Source organism: Globicephala melas, chromosome 6 (genome assembly GCF_963455315.2).
Source record: "Globicephala melas chromosome 6, mGloMel1.2, whole genome shotgun sequence".
Taxonomy (NCBI): Eukaryota; Metazoa; Chordata; class Mammalia; order Artiodactyla; family Delphinidae; genus Globicephala; species Globicephala melas.
The window spans coordinates 106310260-106333544 of NC_083319.1; the positions used below are offsets into that span (position 1 = coordinate 106310260).

Sequence of the window (23285 nt, forward strand, 5' to 3'; positions counted from 1 at the left end):
CTTTATTGGGGTGTTTGTGGAACCCTTGGCAACAGTGGTGGCTGCACTTGTTGCTGTTAGAGTGCCTCCCAGCTCTGTGTTCCCTTTTCCAGAGTCCAGCGCCTTTCCCCAGGGTGTCTCCACACAGCTGCCACGAAGTACGCAGCATCAGCAGGAGAGACAAGAGGGTCTTGGGATGGAGTGTGGTGGAATCCGAACACTTGAGAGCAGAGGAAGAAGAGCCACTAAGGATTCATTGCAAAGGTTGTTAGAAAAGAGAAAGGAGTACTCAGGGAGAAGACAGGGATAGTCAGCCGTAACCACTGGCTTTCGTGGGAGTGGGGACAGGAGGGCAGAAGCTGGGGTCTGGGGTTCGGTGGTTAGGAAGTAGAGACTAGAATGGATTCCATCTTCTCTTTCAGCAAGGCTGGCTGGAGTGGAAAGAAAATAGGACAACAGTTAAGTTCAAAAGGGAGGTAATTTTAAAAGATAGGAGTGACTCAAGAATGCATATATTCTAAAGGGGGAAGATATGGGAGGATGTTAGAGAAGCGATGTCCACTTAAATTTGTGCTGCTTTTCGTCATTTTACATGTGGCTTCTTCTTCACTACCAGTCCTCTTTTGTTTTTTTATTTCATGGTTATTTTCCTGCTTCCTCTTCCTTCCTTACTCCCTCCATCCCTCCCTCTTTCCCCCTCTTTTCCTCTCCTCCTCTCTCCCCTTTTGAGATTTGTCTATTAATGGATTTCTTACAACCCTGTCCTTTTAGATATCACGAGTACCACAAGGGGTCTGGGTATGGTGCCTTCTTATTGTCCATTTAAGAAGAAACTCGTGTTGTCCATTGGGCCCAGTCCTCCCTCTTCAGCTTTGTGTTAATCCTTCCTAATGCTCTTTACGTTGTTACTGCATGATTTGCGTATCAAGCCACATCTCAGGGCATTGTATTTCCCCTGTGTTGTTACTAAGTTTTTCACTTTCATGCTTAGTTCTTTGAAGGTTTTGGGATGCAAGCCCAACCAGTTTTTATCAAGAACGGTAGCACAGTGCACTGTGCAGAATAGTTTTTTGATTTAGAACTGATACAAGGCCAATGTGGGAAAAGTTAGTTACTGCTTTCCAGTAAGTATTTTGTAACTGTCCTCTTTGGAGGGGAAGAGGTGAGCGCAATGAAGATGCCCCTCCGTCCTCCTTCCTTCTCCTCCTCCTCTTGTCAGCCAGCATGATATTGAGTGTAGTAAGCCATGTTGGAGACAGCAGTGGAAGCCGTAACATGAGAGATGCTGTGTATGGACAGTCTTTATAGGCATATGCTACATACACCTGGTGCCCTGGGTGAGAGTGATAGGGTGGGTGATGTATGCTCACCAGGGGTCGTCTCCCCCACACCCTTGTCGAGGAGCTGCTTCAGCCCCCTTCACAGGGCTCCTGCCAGACCTAGACTGTCTACTGTGACTGCCCTGGCACTGCTGGTTCCTTGGGGTAGGATCTGACCTTCCCAGGGCTTGGGTGCCTCTCCTCTAGGGACAGGAGCTGGAAACTGCAATTATGGAGCTGACTGGGAAGCCCACCCTGCCACAGGGCCCTGGGAGGCTGTAGATTTGCTTCTCCGTGGCCTCGCCCACAGACTTTGAGCATTTCCCTCCAGGCATGTGGCATGTATACATTTAGGTTTTGAGAACCAGATGAGTGGTAGAACCTGATTCAGCAATCTGGTCTGGTTCTTCTTCTTCTTTTTTTTTCTAGAAAAATAAAGCTCTCTATTAAAGTAGCATCACCAGTTAGAGCATTCCTGACTAGAAGAGATGATAGTTGCAGAGATCCAAGCTCCTGGTATAAACTGACAGCTTTGTTATTAAGCCCAACTATTATCGAGTATAGCATCATAAAAGCTTGACCCTTTCTTTTTTCCTACTTCAAGGAAAACTTTTACTAGTCTTCTATATTTTGCATTTCTGAAGTTAATAATCACAGGGTTTATGGCTTATAGAGTGACTCCCACGAGCCAGTTAAAGCTTTTCTCGTATGGCCACTTTTGTTCTGCTCACCAAATCCAAGGTGAGAAGCCACTGCAGCCCCTCGGAGTGACCACTGAAGGTAGGCTCATGCTTTTGGGGTTTTGGCTATGCCACTAATTCGCTGTGTAACTTTGGGCAATTTACTTACCTTCTCTGGCTGCAAATTGGCTTATCTATAAACAGGGCTTGGAAGCAAAGTTCCTGGAGGTTCTTTTCCATTCATGCAAAGACTTAAAGTGCTTTCTTTGCATTATGCTTACGATTTCCTCTCTTACCTTCAGAATTAATCTCCTTCCTCAGAAGCTTATTAACTCCAGCTCTGGGCCCTGCACCTTTCTTGCATAGTTGTACTTGCGTTTTGCCCCTCTTCTCTTCTGTTCTTTTTTCCCCTTGAGGAAAAGGCAGAGAAAGGGAGAGAAAATGGAGGCATGCAACATGGTTGAAAATACAGTTGCAATGTTTCCTGATAGCCTCATTCTCAATCTAGAGGAAGTTACTTTGGCAACTGTGAATCCATCTCTCTGCCTCCAAACTAACTTTATCCTTCCTTATTTTATTTTGGTGGGACAGCTTCTTACAGAGTAAAAAAATCTATATATCTGGTTTTATTCTTGAAAATTCTTAGAGACCAACCTTTTTTCCTATATCTGAATATTTGAAAGTATAGTTGAAGCAAACCCACAGGAGTTTAGAAGTAGAGGTACACCGTGGTTTTCTTAATGAGCAAAGTTCTTCTCACACAGACAACACGTGGACCTTGTTCTTTGCAGACTGCTGGTCCTGTAGTCGTCTGTAACTCTGTCTCCTAAATGTGAAATTTGTCTACAGTTTTTCCTTCCAAAGTCTAGTCTCTTCCTAAGTACTGTGGCCAGGTCTTTTGCAGTGCCCATGTGGCCAGCCCTTGTCCTATAAACTGTCAGTCTGGAAAGAGAAGTAGTTAATGGGCTGCAGAGGCAGGTTGAGGTTGGGTGCTGGGGAAATACTTGGGCAAGATGTCACAGCACAGATCGAAGCAGGAGTAGTGCCGGGGCAGGATAGGCCAGGTCACCACTGCAGGAGGTGGCAGACCTAGTTAGGGCTGTGCACAGATGCAGTCTGAGGGCAGTCCCAGATCGCCATCAGGAAGGGGTTGATCAGGAGGCATCACCGGGGCTAGTGTGAATGAGACCATGTGTAGGGATCCTCCTCTGAAGCTGCTGGCACCCCTTTGGTGGTCTGAACCTCGCCTAGCTGACTGTATAACTACTTGCATTTGGGGGCCTCCTCCTCTTGACTCAAACCCCAGTTCCAAACCACAGAAGTCCAAAGCCATCCTTAAGAGTCCTCTAAATTCTGGAGTGTGTGTGGGATGCTTGTGTTGTCTTGGTTACCTCTGCCTCGTAGTTCCTGCATCCCCAGGTACTCTCTCTTTTTCACACTGAATTGACCCCTTTAGCATTATATCTACCGAACCCCACATAGCACAGGTGAGGATGTTGCAGACTTTGCTGAAGGTTGGGGCAGAAGCGCTGGAGGAGGGGCTGACTGCATAGGGCAGAGCCAAGGGGTGAAAACCCTGTGCACGGTCCGGCTCCCCAGCGCCTTTGCCCAGCCCTCCAGGCTGCTTCCCAAGGCAGGGCCGAGCCTACGCCTTTCTGGTTCCTCTCGCTTCCCCCACTGCTCATTCCTCACTTCCTTTTTTCTCTTTTTTTTAAGATTTTTTTTTTTTTTTTTGATGTGGACCATTTTTGAAGTCTTTATTGAATTTGTTACAATACTGCTTCTGTTTTGTGTTTTGGTTTTTTGGCTGCGAGGCATGTGGGATCTTAGCTCTTTGACTAGGGAGCAAACCTGCACCCCCTGCATTGGAAGTCTTAACGACTGGACCGCCAGGGAAGTCCCTCATTCCTCACTTCTTTCAGCCTCTTTCTAAGAAAATGTAAATCTTCTCACACGGAACAGATCTAGCTCTTCTCTATGACATGGGTTCTAGCTAATATCCAGATCTAAGGGTCTCACTTTCTCTTTCAAAAACCATATCACGTTGTTTTCTCAGAGACCAAGGACTTTTCCCGCGTTGATCTGGGATTAAATTTTGTAGTATTGGGGCTTCAACTGGATGCCAAATGAAGCAGATTTGAGACTGTGGAGAGGGAATGGTAAAGAGTGATGGGGTCTAGAGGGCCCTTCTTCCCACTGAGGGGTATTTGTGAACCTCTTAGTCTTGTGTACGTTTTATCAGTCTCCCCACCTCCCTCTGGACAGTAACATCTTTGAAGGCAAGGACTGTTTCCGCTTCTCTACCTTATTGCTGTGTCACCAACAAGGTGCCTTGAACATAGTAGGTATTCAGTAAATACCGAGCAAATAGATGGGTCAGTGTGGTGCTAATGGATGATTTAAAAAGTTAATAATTTCTTCTCTTAAGGAGTTTATAGTTCAGTCAGGAAGACAAAGATAACATAGATGAGAATAGTTAAGGCATGAACCTTGTGGCACTGATGCGAGGGTGAATTTTTTAAGAATTTGGAAGTGCTTACTGTTATTTACATTCTTCGTTGTATATGTTGTATTTAAATAAAATTCAGACTCCTATCCAGCTTATCACTAATTCAGACACATTTTTTTTCCAGATTAAAAACAGAAATGTAAATGCATATTTCCAGGGATTTTTAAAGTGCACCAAAGATTATGAATTTCATCTTAGCATCAGCAAGTGATGATCGAGTTTTAATAAGGTATTTTGAACTTAGTACGTCTAAAACTCAGGTTAGTTTTGTTTTCTGGCTAATTATTCTAATGGGGAGATATTTCCATGGAGGTATTCGGATAAAATATTGTTTGGGGGTGTATGACATGTTTCCTTGTATTTTTAAAATCTCTTGGGTATTTTAAGGGAAATTTAATCCATCTAATTTTGATCTAAAGATAATTTACTCCAATAATGGAGAAATATTTGATATCCAGAGAAATCTGTTGATACTATTAAAGCTTTTCTCCTGGGAAATAAGAAATCATATTTTTTCAAGGGTAAATCACAAACCTACAATGTCGAATTTTTCTTTTTAAGTGAAGCCTGAGTTTAGCATCAAATCAGTCAGTACAGATCAGTTATTTTTGTTTTTAATTTTTTTAGTCTTTCTTTTTCCATGCATAGAACATTTTCTTCAAGGAGGTTTTCTTTTTTTCTTATTCTGACAATTTTATCTGCTGTCTTATTTTTTTTTTCAAGCAATGCTTTTGGAAGATTTAAGGTAATAAAACAATTTTGATGTCTGTGGATGACTGGTGTCTGTGTTCAGGATATTTCAGACCTGTCAGAAGCTTGGAAATGCCATTTGAATGTGTTTCTTAATTTTAATTTTAAAACACTTTGTCTGAGAACTAGATACCAGTCCTAAATGCATATTTTGAATTTAAAGGAGGAGGTTTAGGGCAAGGTACAGCCAAATTTCCTACTCTTCAAAGACCTGAAATCCATTTACAAGTGAAAAAAAGAGGTCATGATGTCACTGTTACGTTTGGAAGTGAAATGTGGAAGAACTTGGACCGTGTCAGAGTGTGAGAGGGTCTTCGGTGGCAGCCCAAGAACCTGGGGCAGGGTCTGGTGTTTCAGCCGCCTGGCCGCTCAGAGACCCTGCTTCTCCAACACCTCTGCCTTCTCTCTGGGCTTGTCCTCACATCCAGGGGTGACTTCTTCTGGTCCCCTATGGATGGTGGTGTCCCCAGCTCTTCTCTTTCCGGGGTAGGCTTTGCATCTCTGATTTGGGCCTTAGCCCTGTTTCCCTTCTCCACTGGAAGCCCCTGGCCGGAAGTCTGGAGAGGGGGGCCCATCTCTTGCTCTACAGCCCTCTGCTGCCCACAGCAAATGGCAGTTAAGCCCCCAGGCCCAGCTGGCCCATGGGCTCTAATGCCTGGGCCATTGCAGTAGTCTCCTGGCCTCTCTTTCCTTTAGTTCAGCAAGCAAATCATAGCCAGATAAGTCTTCCTGAAATATCATTTCACATGAGATCAGCTCAATTGTAGTGGAAGTTCATAGACTGGAGACAGACTTCCTGGGTTCAGTTCCAGCTCTGCCATTTATTTATTTATTAAAATAATTTGTTTTATTTATTTTTGGCTGTGTTGGGTCTTCGTTGCTGTGTGTGGGCTTTCTCTAGTTGTGGCAAGCAGGGGCTACTCTTTTTGCGGTGTGTGGCCTTATTGCGGTGGCTTCTCTTGTTGCAGAGCACAGGCTCTAGGAGCGCGGGCTTCAGTAGTTGTGGCACACGGGCTCTGTAGTTGTGGCTTGCGGGCTCTAGAGTGCAGGCGCAGTAGTTGTAGTGCACAGGCTTAGTTGTTCCGCAGCATGTGGGATCTTCCTGGACCAGGGCTTGAACCCATGTCACCTGCATTGGCAGGCAGATTCTTAGCCACTGTGCCACTAGAGAAGTCCCTCTGCCATTTATTAACTGTGTGACTTTGGGAAAGTTGTATGACCTTGGGCAAGTTAGTTAAGCTCTGTATGGCTCAGTTTCTTAGCCTGAAAAATGGGTTGATAATACCCTTATGAGGTAGGATTATTATTATGAGGATTAAATGAAATAAAATGAGAAGTGTTTAGAACAGTGTCTGGCACATAGTAAATGCTAAATAAGTACTAATTATTGTTATCATCGCCTCTACCCCCCCATCTAAGATTTACTGTAGACCAGCATTTTCCACAATGTGGGACTCCTAACACAGGGTGATATTAAATGGTTCAAGGGTATGGCAGTAAATGACACTGAACCATGGTGAGAAAACTATTCCTTTTTTCAACTGTCTTTCAGCTGTTCTGATTGTATCAAGGTGGAAGTGTCAGTTTGGTGTTTGAATGTTTCTGACCCTTCTCCAGCACTTGTTAATCTTTCTTCTTAATAGAGATAGGCCTCCAGCTTAGAGACAACTTCAGGCTTCCGCAATTTAATAACACCCATTTTTACAGTATTTACTATGTTTGGCAAATACTGCTGGTTTTCATTGTCTAGTTGTGTTATAAAGTCTCCTTTAGAAATGAATCTAGGTAAAATAAGTGAGTTTAAAGCATGTTAAGCCAATAATGCACAAGTCATGCTATAATTTGAAATATGGCAGAAATCATAAACATGGTGCCCAGATGCCTGAGGTTTGAGGAAACACCATAAGGCACAGGCTTCGGGCTTCCTGGTTGTCGGGACCCTTCCTGTTCTCATGGGCCTCTGTTTCAGCCAGACTGCCTCACCGATTGCTGACGCGTCTTGCTCATTCCTGCCTTTGGGTTTTTCCTCAACACTGCGCTCCAGGTTCCACTTTTCTGATTATCATTCATCCTTCAAAGGTTAGTTAAAACTAACCTCCTCTGTAAGGCCTCCCCAACACCTCACTCCCTGTCTCTCTCCTTCCTCCAGACTTTATCACATTCATTGCCTGTTCCATGTATGGGGCAGTCATTTTTTGGTGTGTGATATCTGTTATGTCCATGTGCATCTTCTGTTTCTGCAACTGGAAGAAAGGGGCTGGGAGCTCCTTCAGGGTGGGGACAGTGTCTTGGTCAGTCTCCCCTTTGGGGCCTAATACAGTGTCTTGGAGGCAGAAAATGTTGCTAAACATGTGAATTATTCGGTGTCTGTATTGAGGTATCATTTATGTACCGTAAAATTCACCTGTGCTGAGTGTACAGTTTGATTATTTTTAATAAATTGATACAGTGGTGAAACAGTCAATGCAGTTCAGGTGAAAACACTTCCGTTAGCCCCCAAAGTTCTCTCCCGCCTGTTTGCTGTCAATCCCCTCTCCTACCCGAGACCCACACCACAGACGATCTGCTTTCTGTTTCTATAGTTTGAAAAGTTCTGTCTTTTAAATGTGTTTCATAGATACGGAGTCATGCAATATGTAGTCTTGTCTGGCTTATTTCCCTTAGTACAGTGTTTCTGAGGTTCATCCGTGTTGTTGCGTGTATTAGTAATTTGTGCCTTTTTATTGTGTGGTAGTGAAAGGTAGACCACATTTTGTTTATCCGTTCCCCACATGGTGGACTTTTGGGTTGTTTCCAGTTTTTGTCTTGTTAAGAATAATTCTGCAGTGAATATTCATGTGCAGGTCTTTGTGTGGATGTATGTTTGCTCACCCATAGACTTAGGGGTGGAATTGCTGTTTCCTGTGGTGAGCATAAGTTGAACTTCTAAAGAAACTGTGAGGCTGTTTACCATTTTACGTTCCCATCACGATGTATGAGGTTCCAGTTTCCAGCATCCTTACCAGCACCTGATGTAATCTTTTCCCCCTTAGCCTTTCTAGTGGGTGAGGGAGGATGAATCAAGGATGACTCTTGGATTTTTAGATTGAGCAACTGAGTGTTTTGTATTGTCATTTAATGCAGGCTGAGAGAGGAACGAACTTTTTTGAGAAAAATCAAGATTTCTGTTTTGGCCAAGTGGACTTTGAGGTGCCTATTAACCATTCAGAGGGATTGTTAAGTAGGTAGTGGGATGTATGAGGCCACCTGTGTTCATTGGGTCTTCCTGAGTTCCTTAAGTAGTGGAACCTGGAATAGTTGCTTCAGTTTTCTGTACTCTAGATATGTGTCTGATGGTCTGGACAAGTCACATAACTTCTTTTGATGTCAGTTTCCTCATCTGTAAAGTAAAATAACACCTGTCTTCCTCCAAAGGTTGGATGAGTGAATGAATTAAGGAATATGAAAGTGCTTATTATCATGATTATTATTATTAATGCATGATTACCTTTTGTTTATTTCATTTTTGTGTTCATTGTGGCTTCTGACCCCATATTTCGTACATAAGCTCAGTAAATACTGAATAAATCAATGAATGCAGCTAACAACTAAGTGTGTAATGTTAGAGAAGGGAGAGAGAGGAGAAATAAGAAAGGAGGAGAAAGAGAGAGGGGAGGAGAGAGGAGAGAGTGGTTATAATTTGGATTGGCTTTAGGAAGGATGGCCATCACAATTTCACATTCGAACTTTGTAGAAAGGCAATTTATCTTTTATATTATGACACCAGGAAGGAACATGGAAGAGTTAGGATTTGGGGAGATGTTTAGATAATGTTTATCACGTCAAGTGTAATATTTTGTGGGTGTCTTATCTTCATACAGACTTTAAGCTTCTTGAGGGCTGCGGTGACTTGTGATGAGCCTCTGGGTTCCCCAGAGCATTAGCTTACTTCTTCACGCATAACGTGAACACAGCAAATGTCTATGAAATGATTGAGTATACTTTTTAAACTTCTCTCTTCATTCTAACTAGAGTGAAATGTATTTGACTTTTGGTTGGTGGGTAGATGACTCTTCAGCATGTTCTTTCTTTCCCGTGTCTGTAGGATGTTGTGGACATGCTTCTCTCATAGCTGATGGATGACCTGAAATTTTACATACCAGCTGTTTACATACCAGCCCCGTGATGGCAGGGGCTCCATGTCCTTAGCACACGCCTGGCACATAGTCATTGTTCAGATAATGCTTGAGTTAGTCCTGAGTGGATGACTGTATTCAAGACTTAATGAATAGCTGGGAAAGAAGACCAGACTCATGCTCTTTGGGGTTTCAGATTACAGATGTAAAGATATAAATCTAGGGAGCAAAGGGAAGTAGGTAAATGGTCCAATAACTCAATTTTCTATCTTGTGGACAAGGTAGATATAATCTCGATATGGTTAGGCAGTAGCTCCCCATGACTGTCTTACGTTTCAGATGACAACATTAGCTCATATTGTAAATATTCTGAGAGGGCTACAACCTTAGAAGTTATTGTTAGGTTAGCTCATTAGGGAGTGTTTTCCCAGGTTGGCTTAAAGTAAAGGATTTTTAATTTTTTTTTAAGAAAAACTTTTTTGTCAAATGAAATCTTGTGTGAACCCCATATACACACATCACAAAAGCAGAAGAACTACTCTGGTCGATGCAGGGTTGATGCCCTGGAACCTTGCCTGTTTATCTTTTCCTTGTCCTCTGTGAAAGCCCTGCAGCATCTCCAAGGATCCCTGCAAGGAAGTTTGAAAAACCACAGGTTTAGAGGAACTCTGTGCATTTTGACCCCCTGTTTCTTCTGCTACCCTCAGTACACTTCTGCTGAGTCTGTAGAAAGACTTAACCATGCTACTGTCTGTAACCACTAACTTACAGGCTAGATAAAACTTCTGAGAATCAGTCCCTTCTGACTGTACATTCTATCTCAGAGCTTGAGTCAGTAGAAGATTTTGAGGCCACCAGTGAATCAGATAAACAGTACACACATGATCAATATCCTGTGTGGGTGCAGAGGGTAGTGTCCTATTTAAGTGGATAGCTGGGAGAGGGAACCGCAGGGAGGTGGAGGAGAGGCAGGGATTAAAGGGTTGAGTCAGATCATGGGTTAGCACTGAGAAGACCCTGGTAAGCCCTCTGGGATCAGACCACATGGGAAGAGCTAATGCATAGTGTTTCCTTTATGTAAGAGGCTGAAAGGGTTTTTGAGGGTTTATCATGGGGTATAATCATTTACAACACTCAGAAATACTGGAAAGATGGACTGCACCTTTTTTGCTTATCAAGATATAATTCACATACCATAAAATACACCATTCTATAGTATATAATTCAGTGGTTTTTAGTATATTTACTAGGTTGTGCAACCATCACCTATACTAATTCCACAGCATGTTCATTGCTCCAAGAGGAAACTGTGTACCATGAGCGCCACTCCCTGTTCTTCTCGCTGCCCAGCCCCTGGCAACCACTGGTCTTGTGTCTATGGATTTGTCTATTCTGGACCTTTCGTATAAGTAGAAGCATACAATATGTGGACTTTTGTGTCTGGCTTCTTTCACTTAGCATAAATTTTTCAAAGATCATCCATGTTATAGCGTGTAATAGTGCTTCATCCCTTTTTATTGCTGAATAATATTCCATTGTATGGATAGAACACATTTTGTTTACCTATTCAACAGTTGATGGACACTTGGATTGTTTTCACTTTTTGGCTATTATGAATAATGCTGCTATGAACATTTGTGTTCAAGTTTTTGTGTAGAAATATGTTTTGATCTACTGTGACAATCTCTGTCTTTTATTGGTGCATGTAGATTATTATTATTATTTTTATTTATTTATTTTTTGTGGTACGTGGGCCTCTCACCACTGTGGCCTCTCCCGCTGCGGAGCACAGGCTCCGGACTCACAGACCCAGCGGCCATGGCTCACGGGCGCAGCTGCTCCGTGGCATGTGGGATCCTCCTGGATCAGGGCACGAACCCGCGTCCCCTGCATCGGCAGGCAGACCCCCAACCACTGCGCCACCAGGGAAGCCCAGTGCATGTAGATTATTGATGTGCAAACTGATTATTGATATAGTGGGATAAATATCTACCATATTTGTTACTATTTTCTATTTGTTGCCTTGTTTTGTGTTCCTGTTTTTGTCTTCTATTTTTTTCCTGCCTTTTGTGGTTTTAATTGAGCATTTTGTATGGTTCAGTTTTCTTGCCTTTATCAGTATATCCATTATACAACTAGTTCAAATCCACTTTCAAATAACATCATACTTCTTCATGGGTACTGCAAGTACCTATAATAACAAAATAATCCTAAATCCTCCTTCCTGTCTCTTGAATCATTGCTGTCATTCATTTCACTTATATTGTACATTAGCATACATCAGCATATATACATATATGTACATACATAAGCATATATAATTGAGTACATTATTGCTGTTATTTTGGACTGTTATCTGTTAGATCAGTTAAAAATAAGAACAATAAAAGTTTTTATTTTACCTTCACGTATTCCTTCTTCAGTGCTCTTCCTTTCTTTATGTAGATCCAAATTTCTAATCATGAAAGGTGTTGGGTTTTGTCAGATGCGATACAAGTGGTTTCTGTCCTTTATTAATATAGTATATTACCTTGATTGATTTTTCTCTGTTGAACCAACCTTGTATTCCTGGTATAATCCGTTTTTATGTGTTGCTACATTCAGTTTGTTAGTATTTTGTTCAGAATTTTTCATCTGTATTCATAAGGGATATTGGTCTGTAGTTCTCTTGCAGTATCTTTGTCTGATTTTCTGTATTGTTTTTCTATTCTCTATTTCATTTATTTCCACTCTAATCTTCATTGTTTCTTCATTGGTTATTTAGGAGCATTATTTAATTTCCGTATATTTGTGATTTTCCCAATCTTCTTTTCCTGTTATTGGTTTCTACTTTTATTCCATTGTGGTTGGAGAATTACTTTGTATAATTTCAGTTCCTTTAAATTTATTGAGGCTTGTTTTATGGCCTAACATATTGTCTGTCCTGAAGAGTGTTCTGTGTGCACTTGAGAAGAATGTACATTCTGTTGCTGTTGAGGACAGTATTGTATAGATGTCTGTTAGTTCTAGTTACTTTACAGTGTTGTTCAAGTCTTTTATTTCCTTGCTGAATATCTATCTAGTTATTTTATCCATTATTCAGTTGTGTATTTAAGTCTCTGACTCTTTTTGGAGAATTGTCTATTTGTTGAATTGTCTATTTCTTTAATTATTTCATTTTTTGCTTTATGCATTTTGGGGCTCTTAAGTGTATATATATTTATAATGGTTGTATCTTCTTGATTAACTGACCCTTTTTATCATTATAATTGTTCTTATCTTTCTCTAGTAATCATTTTTGTCTTAACATTTATTCTCTCCGATCTTAGTATAACCACTCCAGCTTTCTTTTGATTGCTATTTGTTTGGTGTATATTTTTCCATCCTTTTACTTTCAACCTATTTGTTTCTTTAAATCTAAAGTGTGTCTCTTATAGAGAGCATATAGTTGGACCATTTATTTTTATTCATTCTGCCAGTCTCTGTCTTTTAATTGGAGACTTTAGTTTATTTAAATTTAATTAAATACTGATAAGGTTGGGTTTACTTCTGCCATTTTGCAATTTTCTATATGTCTTTGTCTTCTTTGTTTCTTTGTTGTTCCATTACTGCTTTCTTTTGTGTTAAATAAATATTTTAACATGGTAACAATTTAATTCCTTTGTGTTTTCTTAGTGATTGCTCTGGGCATTACAGTTAACATCTTAATTTATAACAGTCTAATTCAGATTAATACCAACTTAATTTCAATAGTATCTAAAAACTTTGCTCCTTTGTAGCTCTGTTCCATCCCTCCTTTATTCTGTTGTTACAAATTACATCTTCATACATTATGTGCCCATCAACATAGACTTATAATTATTGCTTTATGCTGTTGTCTTTCAAATCAGATAAAAGAAAAAAAAAGTTACAAACAAAAAATATATTTCTGCTGTCTCTAACATTTGCTTCTATGGTTACCTTTACTTGCACTCTTTATTTCTTCATGTGGATTTGAGTTGCTGTCGAATCTCGTTTCTTTGCAGCCTGAAGGAAAAGTTCCTTTAGTATTTCTTGTAGGGCAGATCTTCTGGTGATAAACTCTGTTTTTGTTTATCTGGGAATGTCTTAACGTCTCCTTGATTTTTGAAGGAAAGTTTTGCTGACAGAATTCTTGGTGGATGGTGTTTTCCTTTCAGCACTTTCAATGTGTCATCCCACTGCCTTCTGGCCTCCATGGTTTTCAGTGAGCAGTCAGCTGTTAGTCTTATGGAGGCTTCCTTGTACTTGAGGAGTCACTTCTAGCTGCTTTCAAGATTCTCTCTTTGTCTTTAGCTTTCAACAGTTTGATTAGAAATTGCAAATCCACTGTTACCCTGCCCATCAGTCCCTATCTGAAAGGATAGTATGGGACACTTTATTGTTAGTACTTTAATCTGACCCTTATGATATCTCGGTAGCATTTCTCTCATCTGTCAACTTTATGATTTAGTAGCATGTGGTTTTGTTTTTCATTATTGTATTTCATAGTTTTATAGAACTTCAGAGTGATATTTATGTGATTGATCCCCATAATTCATTCACCTAACAGATTTGTTGAGCCCCTGAATATGAAAGGCTCCATGCAAGACTTTCAGTTTTCTTAGGTAAGTGACAAATGGTCCTGCCTGTGAGGGTGACACATTTGGTTGGTAGAGGACACATACTCAACAAATTGTTACACAGTTAGCATGAAGGTGTACTGAGTATAAACAGAGTGTTTTGGGAGCGCAGAGGAGGAAATTACTGATTTTTGTATTTAATAGAAGAGCAAACTAAGGATTATATAGATCAAGCAATTTAAGACCTTGAGGTTACATAAGTTAGAAGGACTGAGCCAAGGACTAGAACCTACTATTCTGGGTTCTTTCTATGAAACCATGTATAGAGTTTGGCTATTCTGTGTTTTCAAGCATCAGAGGTAAAAATGATTTCTTAAATGAAATATCAGAAAATGATTTGGTCGATGTCAATGCTGTTGGTGCCCGGATTTGGATACCATACCCAAGTTTCCTGTTTTCAGATATATTATTTGATCCACAAAGGACAGGTACATGTGTGAAGCACAGACCGGCTGTTTTGCTTCAAAAGGTGTGCATGCTACAACTAAAAATAAACAGTATTTATTTATACTTACTAATTGTACAAGTATGGATTTAGTAAACAAGTGGCTGTGTTGAAACTTGAAGTTCAAAATATGAAAAGATGCTTAATTTTACTCAGTCCACTCTTTTTTCCCTTTTAATTGTGTTTTGAAAAGAATTCTTTCCCCCCTTCATCTCCAGTAAAATTTTGGCTAAGTACAGTTTATATTAGAGTTTCCTTGAGCATAGGAATTGCTGATCAGTCAGAACTCTGCTCTTTTCCCTTAGGATAAAGCATGACTTATTTGGGCATACAGTTTTAATTTCAGTCTGCATGCCTCCTTTTCTGTTCTCCCATGATTCTTTGCCGCAGGGCAAGGGAAAGCAAGCCTTATAAAAAGAAATACAGTATGTGGTGCTTATTAAAGTTACATACATCTCTTCTCACAGGAGAATTTTGATTTACTGCAGGTTGTGCATATGTCGCATATGGACATTTCTAGGGAACAGATTCCTTATCGCTGAACAGCGAATGGCTTCTAGTACTCCATTATTGCTCCGGAAACATGTTAGTAATGATGATGAAAGGTAGGCTACCATGAAATCCGTAAGGTGATTTGGCAGAAGTCGATGCTGTTGGTGCCAGGATTTGGGTACCGTACCACAGTTTCCTGTTTTCAGATGTATTAATCGATCCGCAAAGGACATCTTTTGGAGACAAGAATTCCGACAGGCTGGCACAGGCTGGACCTCCGCCAAGACTGCTCGGAAGGTTGCCATACTGGGAGCAAAAGAGTGAGAGGGAGAAAGAGAGAGAGGGAAGGGGGAGAGAGGCAGAGGGAGAGCTGAGGAAAGAAAAAAGGCAAGACTTGGCACAGCACAGTCAAATCAGCTTCTTTTGTCTGCTTTCTCGGCTTGAGCTTCAGGCAAGAAAACCGTCCTGGGGTACAGAAAACTCAGAACTTTTGGGTGTTCAAACTTAGAAGGCTTTTTAAGTCTCTTGGGCTATTTGAAAGTGTTGGCACATACAATGACGTTTAGTCACCAGTATTAAGGGAAATAAAAGCCTTTTTCAAAATGAAGCTTCCACAGTGTCCATGCATTTGGGAAATACTGTATTTGATTTTTTGGCATGTATGATTATACTATGAGAGACAGGATTGACAATATAGAAGATGGCAAAGGCAAATTTCTAATTAGAGAGACTTAATTTTCTACAAAATAAACTTTGTTCATCAGTACAAACCTGCTTTCAAATCAAATCAGACCTCCTTCGGAATGTGTTCAGAACGTAAGTTTTTAGATTTTATTTTATTTCATTTTTTCCCATTTGTAGACATTCACTTTTTAAGGACCCTTTCTAAGATTTTATCAACACAGCCAGGAAGTCAGAGTCCAAGTTGTTTTATCCATGTGTTTAAGAAAACGTTTTCTTAAAGCAACAGCTTTTATTTCTGCTGCTTCATGCTGTCCTAACTACATCCCCCAGCAATGAGTGACAACACCGAAGACCAGAAAGGCAAGCTGAAGACACCAGACTTCGCTTGAAGGGCAAACAAGAAATGTGAGCTTGGTCATTATTTTTGTGTGTGTCTTTGCTCTGAACCAGTTTTTGGAGGTGGGTGGGGAGGTGTATGTGTCTAAAAGATGTGTGCGATTAGGGAGTTCTCATTGTGAGAAGGAAATGATAAAAGGTAATTTTTATGATGCTGGCAGAAATGGCTGGGAATGGCAGAGAATAGCAATTTAAATCTTTTGGATAAGAAGTAGTGAGCTGTGTTTGAAATACTTGGAGAAAAATTCTATTGTTTTTAGCCGATTAGATTGTATAATTAAACGATGACTATAGCCTGCCTCTCTCAAAATGTTTTAAGTAGAAGGAAAATCTAGAAAGTTCATCAATTTTCTTTCCAATACTACCTGGTGTTTTACTTAGGTATATGCCTTATATCTAATTTCTCAACAATAAATACTTCCTATTAGGCCTGGTTATGGTTGGATTGTGATAGTTCTGCTCTTAAAAATCAGCATTATTGTAGGAGAGGTTCACTGTAAGGCACGTATTTTTGTCGACCACCCTCATTGTCAGTGAGTATTCTGTTTCTAAAGAAGAGAGTTGGAGTGGTAGGATTAGCTTCTGACTTTCTGTAATAATATATTTTCTTTTACATTTTCTATACTAAAAGAATACAGGAAATTCATATATATTCACATAAGCACTAATCATTTTGGGCAGTATAAAAGACTGCTTCAGGATCCATGCTTTTGTTTTGAGTATGTAATCATGGATCTGTGAATCCTTTGAGAAAAGAATTTATTTTGTTGTTTATAGCTTGATATCACTGTGCGCCTTAGACAATGCATTGTTTTAAATGGTTTTTATGCTATTTTCATGGCAACATCAGCAGTTCTGAGGGTGGCATTTAGTATATAAATATGATGTAAAAATATGTGAGATTCATTACAGGTGTTTGCACAGTCCAGCTTAAGTAGTTCCTTCAACTTTTTTACTGATCAACATTTTGATCTTCATTTTATTGAAATCACTCGATGTTCATGTGGGTTGCCAAAATGACAACCTTTGTTTTCTAAGCTTCTTTATACACCACCTCGCTGATGCTCTAAAATGGACGCCAAGACATAAAAGACATGCTGATAGGCACTGGAAGGGATGTTTGCGTGGCTACGGTCTTCCCTTTTGAACTGATCACAGGATCATTCACGCCTACACTAAAAACCAACGATATAGGAAACAAAAGGAAAGTTCAGTAAATAAGTTTAGATTAGAGCCACATTTTAATACAGACCGTCTTATTACCGATTTATATTTACTTTCATTTACTTCTTAAACGTTTGACATAACCTCTTGTCATTTAGGTTTGCTAAATGTATAACTTCTTTTGTTTATTTAAGACTATTTTCCCTTTAAGGTAAAAGAATTATTTGTTAGAAGTTATTTCATAACTTCTTTGCAGCGAACTCAGTAAGAACAAACTTATATCCAGACTATTTTACTTCCAGCTATTTTCTAACAGTATAATTAAAAATTAGTGAATTGAAAAACAAAGATATCAGAGTATACTTTTAAAATAATAAATCTTTCGATACTGGTAGAGTTACATGTTATAGTGTTTATTAGACTTAAGATTTGATAATAAATATTAGCTGTTATACCCAGTAAAGTTTCTTACTAATCTCTCTGGCCTACTTGTTACATATCTTAAAGTGAAAAAAGTCCTGTATTAAGATGCTCCTTGTTAATTGGATATAATAGAGACTCTTTGTATAACCTTTCTTCAAAGGTGTGTTTAAGAAGTGGTGTTGATTACATTGTCAACACGTGCATTTAAAGTTTAATGTAATGTATTCTTCTTTACTTTTAGACCTTTCATTTTACAAACACGTTGACATTTAGGTTATAAATTATTTCCAGATTAGTATTAATATTTCAAATCTTATTTTAAAGTGTGTAAATACTAGTGATATGATTGTAAATGAACTCTATCTCGGCGTTTATTCGTTGTAGTTTGTATTATATCATATTTTGAAGTAGAATTATTAAGACAGAAATAGATTAATATTTAACTGCTTCTTGATTTCTATTATTAAGTCCCATTTGATATACCTGAACAGACAAGTGCATAATGCTGTAAACTAATGCAGACCTCTCAGGGGGCTTCAGTCCAACATTTTATAATTATTCACTCATTTATTCATTTATTGAACAAATGTTTATTGAATACCCACTCAAGTATGCTAATATTTTATTGATTTTGGGTAACAGGGAAGGAAGCCACATACATGGTTGGAAGAGGGAATAGATTTCAAATAGAACCACAAAAGCCTAGAGAGAAAAGAGCACTACTGTAATGAGATTTATTTCAATAGGTTAAAGTATGTTAACTTTTGTCGTACAATATACGTATTGTAGTGTTTGTTTTAAAGCAATCAGGAGATTAGTGGTAGGTAGTCCGTACAGCTGTGAGAATTTTGCTTTACCATTATTTAGGTTTTTGCACCTTATTGACCAGAAACCTTCAGTTGTTCAAGTCTTTGATGGCAATTCAAATGTTGAGAGGAAGAAATTAAATAGGGAAGCTTGAACCAACTGTCACATGCTAGAATTTTATATATGTCCAGGCAGGTGTCATTGAACCTTTGAAGATGTAGCGACAACGTAAATGAGTCGCTTCTTTATGAGGGATTTTTTCCCTTTCCTTTGTTTTCTTTTGTGAGAAAGAGATAGAAGAGGAGGCCAACCCCACAACCGTAAGCCAGCATGGTCCTTAGAAAGTAAGTTTGCTAGAGGGCGGTGTACTTTAAATGGACCAATCAGTTCACGTTCTGTGTTCTCTAGTGTTTCGTTTTGTTTCAGTCTTTTCCTAAGCTTTGTTCACTAACATAAAGACTCATAGGCATAAAACATCTCTTGACTCTAGACATAGGGGAATATTTAACTTAGTGGCCTAACTTTATGCCACGCAGTTGGTCTCCAGTATAAAGAGAAGGTATAGGTTCATATTCTGAAGAGGAGATAAAAGTCCCACGAGCCAGAGAGCTGAGCTTGGAGACGTTTGTGGTGACCACGACCTGTGTCAGGGCTGGTGGCCGATGGGATGGAGATGAGAAATGTTTCAGCTGCAGGTGTGCGCTGCTGACATCATTCCGCGAGTGTTCGCAAAGGTGCTCTGAGCCGGGCACCATGTGGGATGTAGGGGATACAAAGATAGAATCTCTGCCCGTAAGGGATTCATGGTCTAGTTGTGGGGAGGCGGAAGATCAGGATAACTGACAACTGTATATAGCTCTTCACAGTTTACCAAAGGCTCTCACCCGTTATCTCGTTTAATCCTGGCAACAATGCCCGGCACAGGAGCCGGTATGTAATGGCCGCCCCAGAAGGATTCATGGAAGGAATAAGCCAGGTTGTGAACCAGTTAATTATCTTCTTGAGTCTTATTTGATTAAGAGAATTTTCCCCCTTCATGCTTTTATCTTGAGTCTGTGTTGCTGGTTACAGGTTTAGGGGGGTGAAGGGTAGGGCTGCATTCTTTGTGACCAAGTTAGAATCCCCGAGTTTGCCACTGCAGACAATACAGAACAAGGACTTGACTGGTCACAATGGCCCCGACCAGTCCTTCCGACCAGCCCTTCCCTCCAGCTGGCCCTCCATCGTCTCTCATTCTCCCGCTCCTAGTTTCCCCGAAGCTCCCAGAACCGTAACTTAGGCCTTGGTGGAGTGGCCTCAGCATGGAACAGACCAACGTGAGTGTGGGAAGAAGGCTGAGGGGACTGCTTAGTGGCTGGCTTCAGTCCTGTCACTAACTTTACTAGGCGAGTGAGGGTGGATGTGAGGTCTTGGGGTTAGACTGGGATATCAGAGACAGCCAGCTTCGAGGGTGTGTGAGACATGATCAAGGGTTGCTGAGGCCAGCATGTTGAACAGCATCTTTCCAGGTCTTTCTCCAGGGGTGTTTTGAGGCCCAGGAGAGGGAGGGGCAGGTCAGGACCACTGTGAACAATTGTGTACTGCAGGAGTGTGCCCTGTGCCTTGGTCGGCTAGAGGAAGGTACTGAGTCACTGCAGGTGTGAGTAGTAGCCCTGGAGAGAATGGGCATGGGTTGAGTCCAAGTTTGGAGTTGGAATAGCAGGAATGGTAGAAGGTCTGAGGGTCTGGGGTGGGGAGGGCAGCATTCCAGCATTTGATGTTGGGGTCCAGCTGGGGTAGGAGATGCGACTGGAAGAGCTCCAGAGAACATGATGAAATAGGGAGAGATGAGTATATAGAAGTTCTGGTAAAGTGAAAGAAAAGGTTCAGAGAATACTGAAGTTAGTAGTTTATTCTGAAACCCAACAGGTTGTGATTAATAATAATAATACCAACTGCAGATCCTCTTAGTTTGGTCATTGGTTGTGTTAAGGTTATTTTATTTCTTTAAAAGCAAGGGTAGAAAAGGAAAAAGTTTACCTGTTCGCGTTCTGTATTCCACGACGTTATAAGAATTTAAATTCTCTCTTCTATTTTACAGTTACGAATCTCTTGGTCCTGTATAATCAGAATACCCCTAATGTATGGATCTTGAGGTTTTATGGAAAATATTTTGGGTTTTGAGGAATTAGCCCCTCTGTAGTGATGCCATCCTTTTCATCCCATATGTCAAAACCATTTATATCTCTTTTTTCATAAGACACTGTAAGTGATTTTCCCCTACTTGAGAAGATCACATTGTTCTCAGACTCAGGATTGCTTTATCCTGGTGCCTTTGAAACAGTCCTTAACCATGCATTAGAGGGAATGGGGTTCAGAGTCTCACCAGCCTCAGGTTGAATTTTGACTCCATTTTATACTTGCTGAACTTTGGTCAAGGTATATAAATTCAGTTTCTTCATGTATAAAACAGGGATCATGCTACCTTCCTCAAAGGTTGTTGGGAGGAGAGATAAGGCAATATATGCAAAGCTCTTAGTGTAATGTCTGGTACATAGTAAGTACTCAATAAATGCTAGATATTTTTATTTTTTAAAATTGTGGTAAAAATACATAACGTAAAATTTACCATCAACTATCTTTAAGTGTTCAGTTTGGTGGCATTAAGTATATTCATTTGTGTTTTTTTGTGCTGTCACCGCCATAATCCATCCACAGAAATATTTTCCTCTTACAAAACTGATACTCTGTAACTATTAAACAACAACTTCCTGTTCTCCCTCCTCCTAGGTCCCTGGCAACCTCCATTTTACTTTCTGTCTCTATGAATTTGACTTCTTTAGGTATTGCATGTAAGTGGTATCATACTGTATTTGTGACTGGATATTTCAGTTAGCATAATGTCCTCAAGGTTCATTCATGCTGTGGCACATGTCAGAATGTCCTTCCTTTTTAAGGCTGAATAATATTCCATTGTATATATATATACCACATTCTGTTTACCTGTTCATTTGTTGATGGACACTTGGGTTGTTTCCACCTTTGGCTATTATGAATAGTGCTGCTTTGAGTTTGGGTGTACAAATATCTGTATGAGTCTCTGCTTTCAATTCTTTTGGGTATATACCCAGAAGTGGAATTGCTGGGTCAATAGGCAGTATTAGTACTCACAGCAGGTTATGCTTTTGAAAAGCTTATTGTAAACTGAAATGCTGTAAGATGAATTAGACTTTCCAGCATAGATAATGGTAAAATATTAGACTTGACTTAAGAGCTCATGACGTCTAGCTTTTTGTGGAAATAACCCAAACGCCACATTCATCATCTGTAAATTATTTTATAGTATGGAGTTTTGCATGGTGCGTTAATCAGGGCAATACTCTAATCACTCACATAAAATAGTATTTGTACATTATCATGGAATAAAAAGTCATATTTCATTTTTAACACAAAGTATTAACATTACCATTAATGCATTCTTACCATTTCTTTTTTTTAATCGAAGTATAGTTGATTTACAATGTTGTGTTAGTTTTTGGTGTACAGCAAAGTGATTCAGTTATACCTATATATATCTATTCTTTTTCAGGTTATTTTCCATTATAGGTTATTACAAGGTATTGAATATCGTTCCCTGTGCTATACAGTAGGACCTTGTTGTTGCATTCTTACCATTTCTGTTTAGAGATCTTTCTTTAGCCATTCTTTTAGGGCAGGTCTGCTGGAAACAAGTCTCTTGGTTTTCCTTCATCTGAGAATGTCTTATGTCCATTTTCTCCTGAAGGATATTTTTGCTGGATATAGAATTCTGGGCTAATAGCTTTTTAAATTTTTTTTCCCAGCACTTGAAAAATGTTGTTCCACTTCCTTCTGCTTCTGTGGTTTCTGATGAGCAACCGCTGTCATTCCAATTGTTTTCCCTTCTAGGTAAGATGTTTCCCTCTCCCTACTTTCACGATCTTTCACTTTGTCTCTGATTTTCAAAGAGTTTGATTATGATGTGTCTTGGCATGGATTTCTTTGGATTTATCCCACAGTTCACTCAGGTTCTTGAATATGTAGGTTTATGTCTTTTGCCAAATTTTTAAGGTTTTCAGCCATAATTTCTTTGCGTCCATTTTTAGGTCTGCCTTCTTTCTCCTTTCCTTCCTGGACTTGGATGATATGAATGATAGATTTTTTTGGTTATGGTCCTACAGGTGCTTGACACTGATCATTTTTTTTTTTAAGTCTGTTCTTTCTTTATTGTTCATATTGGGTAATTTCTATTGTTCCTATCTTCAGGTTCACTGATTCTTTCCTCTGTCGGTCTCATTCTGTGATTGAGCCTATCTAGTGAGTTTTAATGTGTATTTTATCTGCCATTTCTTCACTGAGACTTTCTATTTTTTCATTTGTTTAATGTGCTTGTTGAAACAGTTTTATGATAGCTGCTTTAAAATCCTTGTCGGGTAATTCCAGCATCTGTGTCATTTTGGTGCTGGCATCAGTAATTTTCTTTTTCGCGTTTGGGTTGAGATTTTCCTTGTTCTTGGTATGACGAGTGATTGTGATTATATCCTGGATGTTTGGGGTGTTACATTATAAGACTGTGGATCTTACTTAAGTCTTCTGTTTTGATAGAACTCCTCTGACCCTCTGGCAGCAGGGAAGAGGAGGCACTCCCTCGTTACTGCGAGGTTGGGGTGGAAGTCCAGGTTCCTCATTGGCCTTTATTTACAGCCTGGGTAGGAGGGGTGCCTTGTTACTGCTAGTGGGGTTGAAGTTCAGGTTCCCCTAGGTGATGCTGTTATTTATATTGTTTTGTACTTGGTAAAATAACCTGAACAGTCCCTGAGCTGTGTATTCCTTAAATTTAGCTTATATTGTTGGTGCTACTTATGTTTGATAATTTATTTAATGATATTTAAATTCTCAAATTAGG

At 39.8% G+C, this 23285-nt stretch overlaps 1 protein-coding gene across 7 annotated transcripts in view; it reads left to right on the forward strand.

Moving 5' to 3' along the window:
* Positions 1 to 23285, forward strand: part of MSRA (methionine sulfoxide reductase A) — a 371087-nt gene that overhangs the window by 20581 nt on the left and 327221 nt on the right. The window contains exon 1 of one of the 7 annotated variants that reach the window (XR_009564426.2): positions 14861 to 15021. The exons of 5 other annotated variants lie outside the window; for them this stretch is intronic. The gene's annotated coding sequence lies outside the window, so the exon portion shown is untranslated. One more of the 7 variants, XR_009564427.2, reaches the window with a different exon arrangement.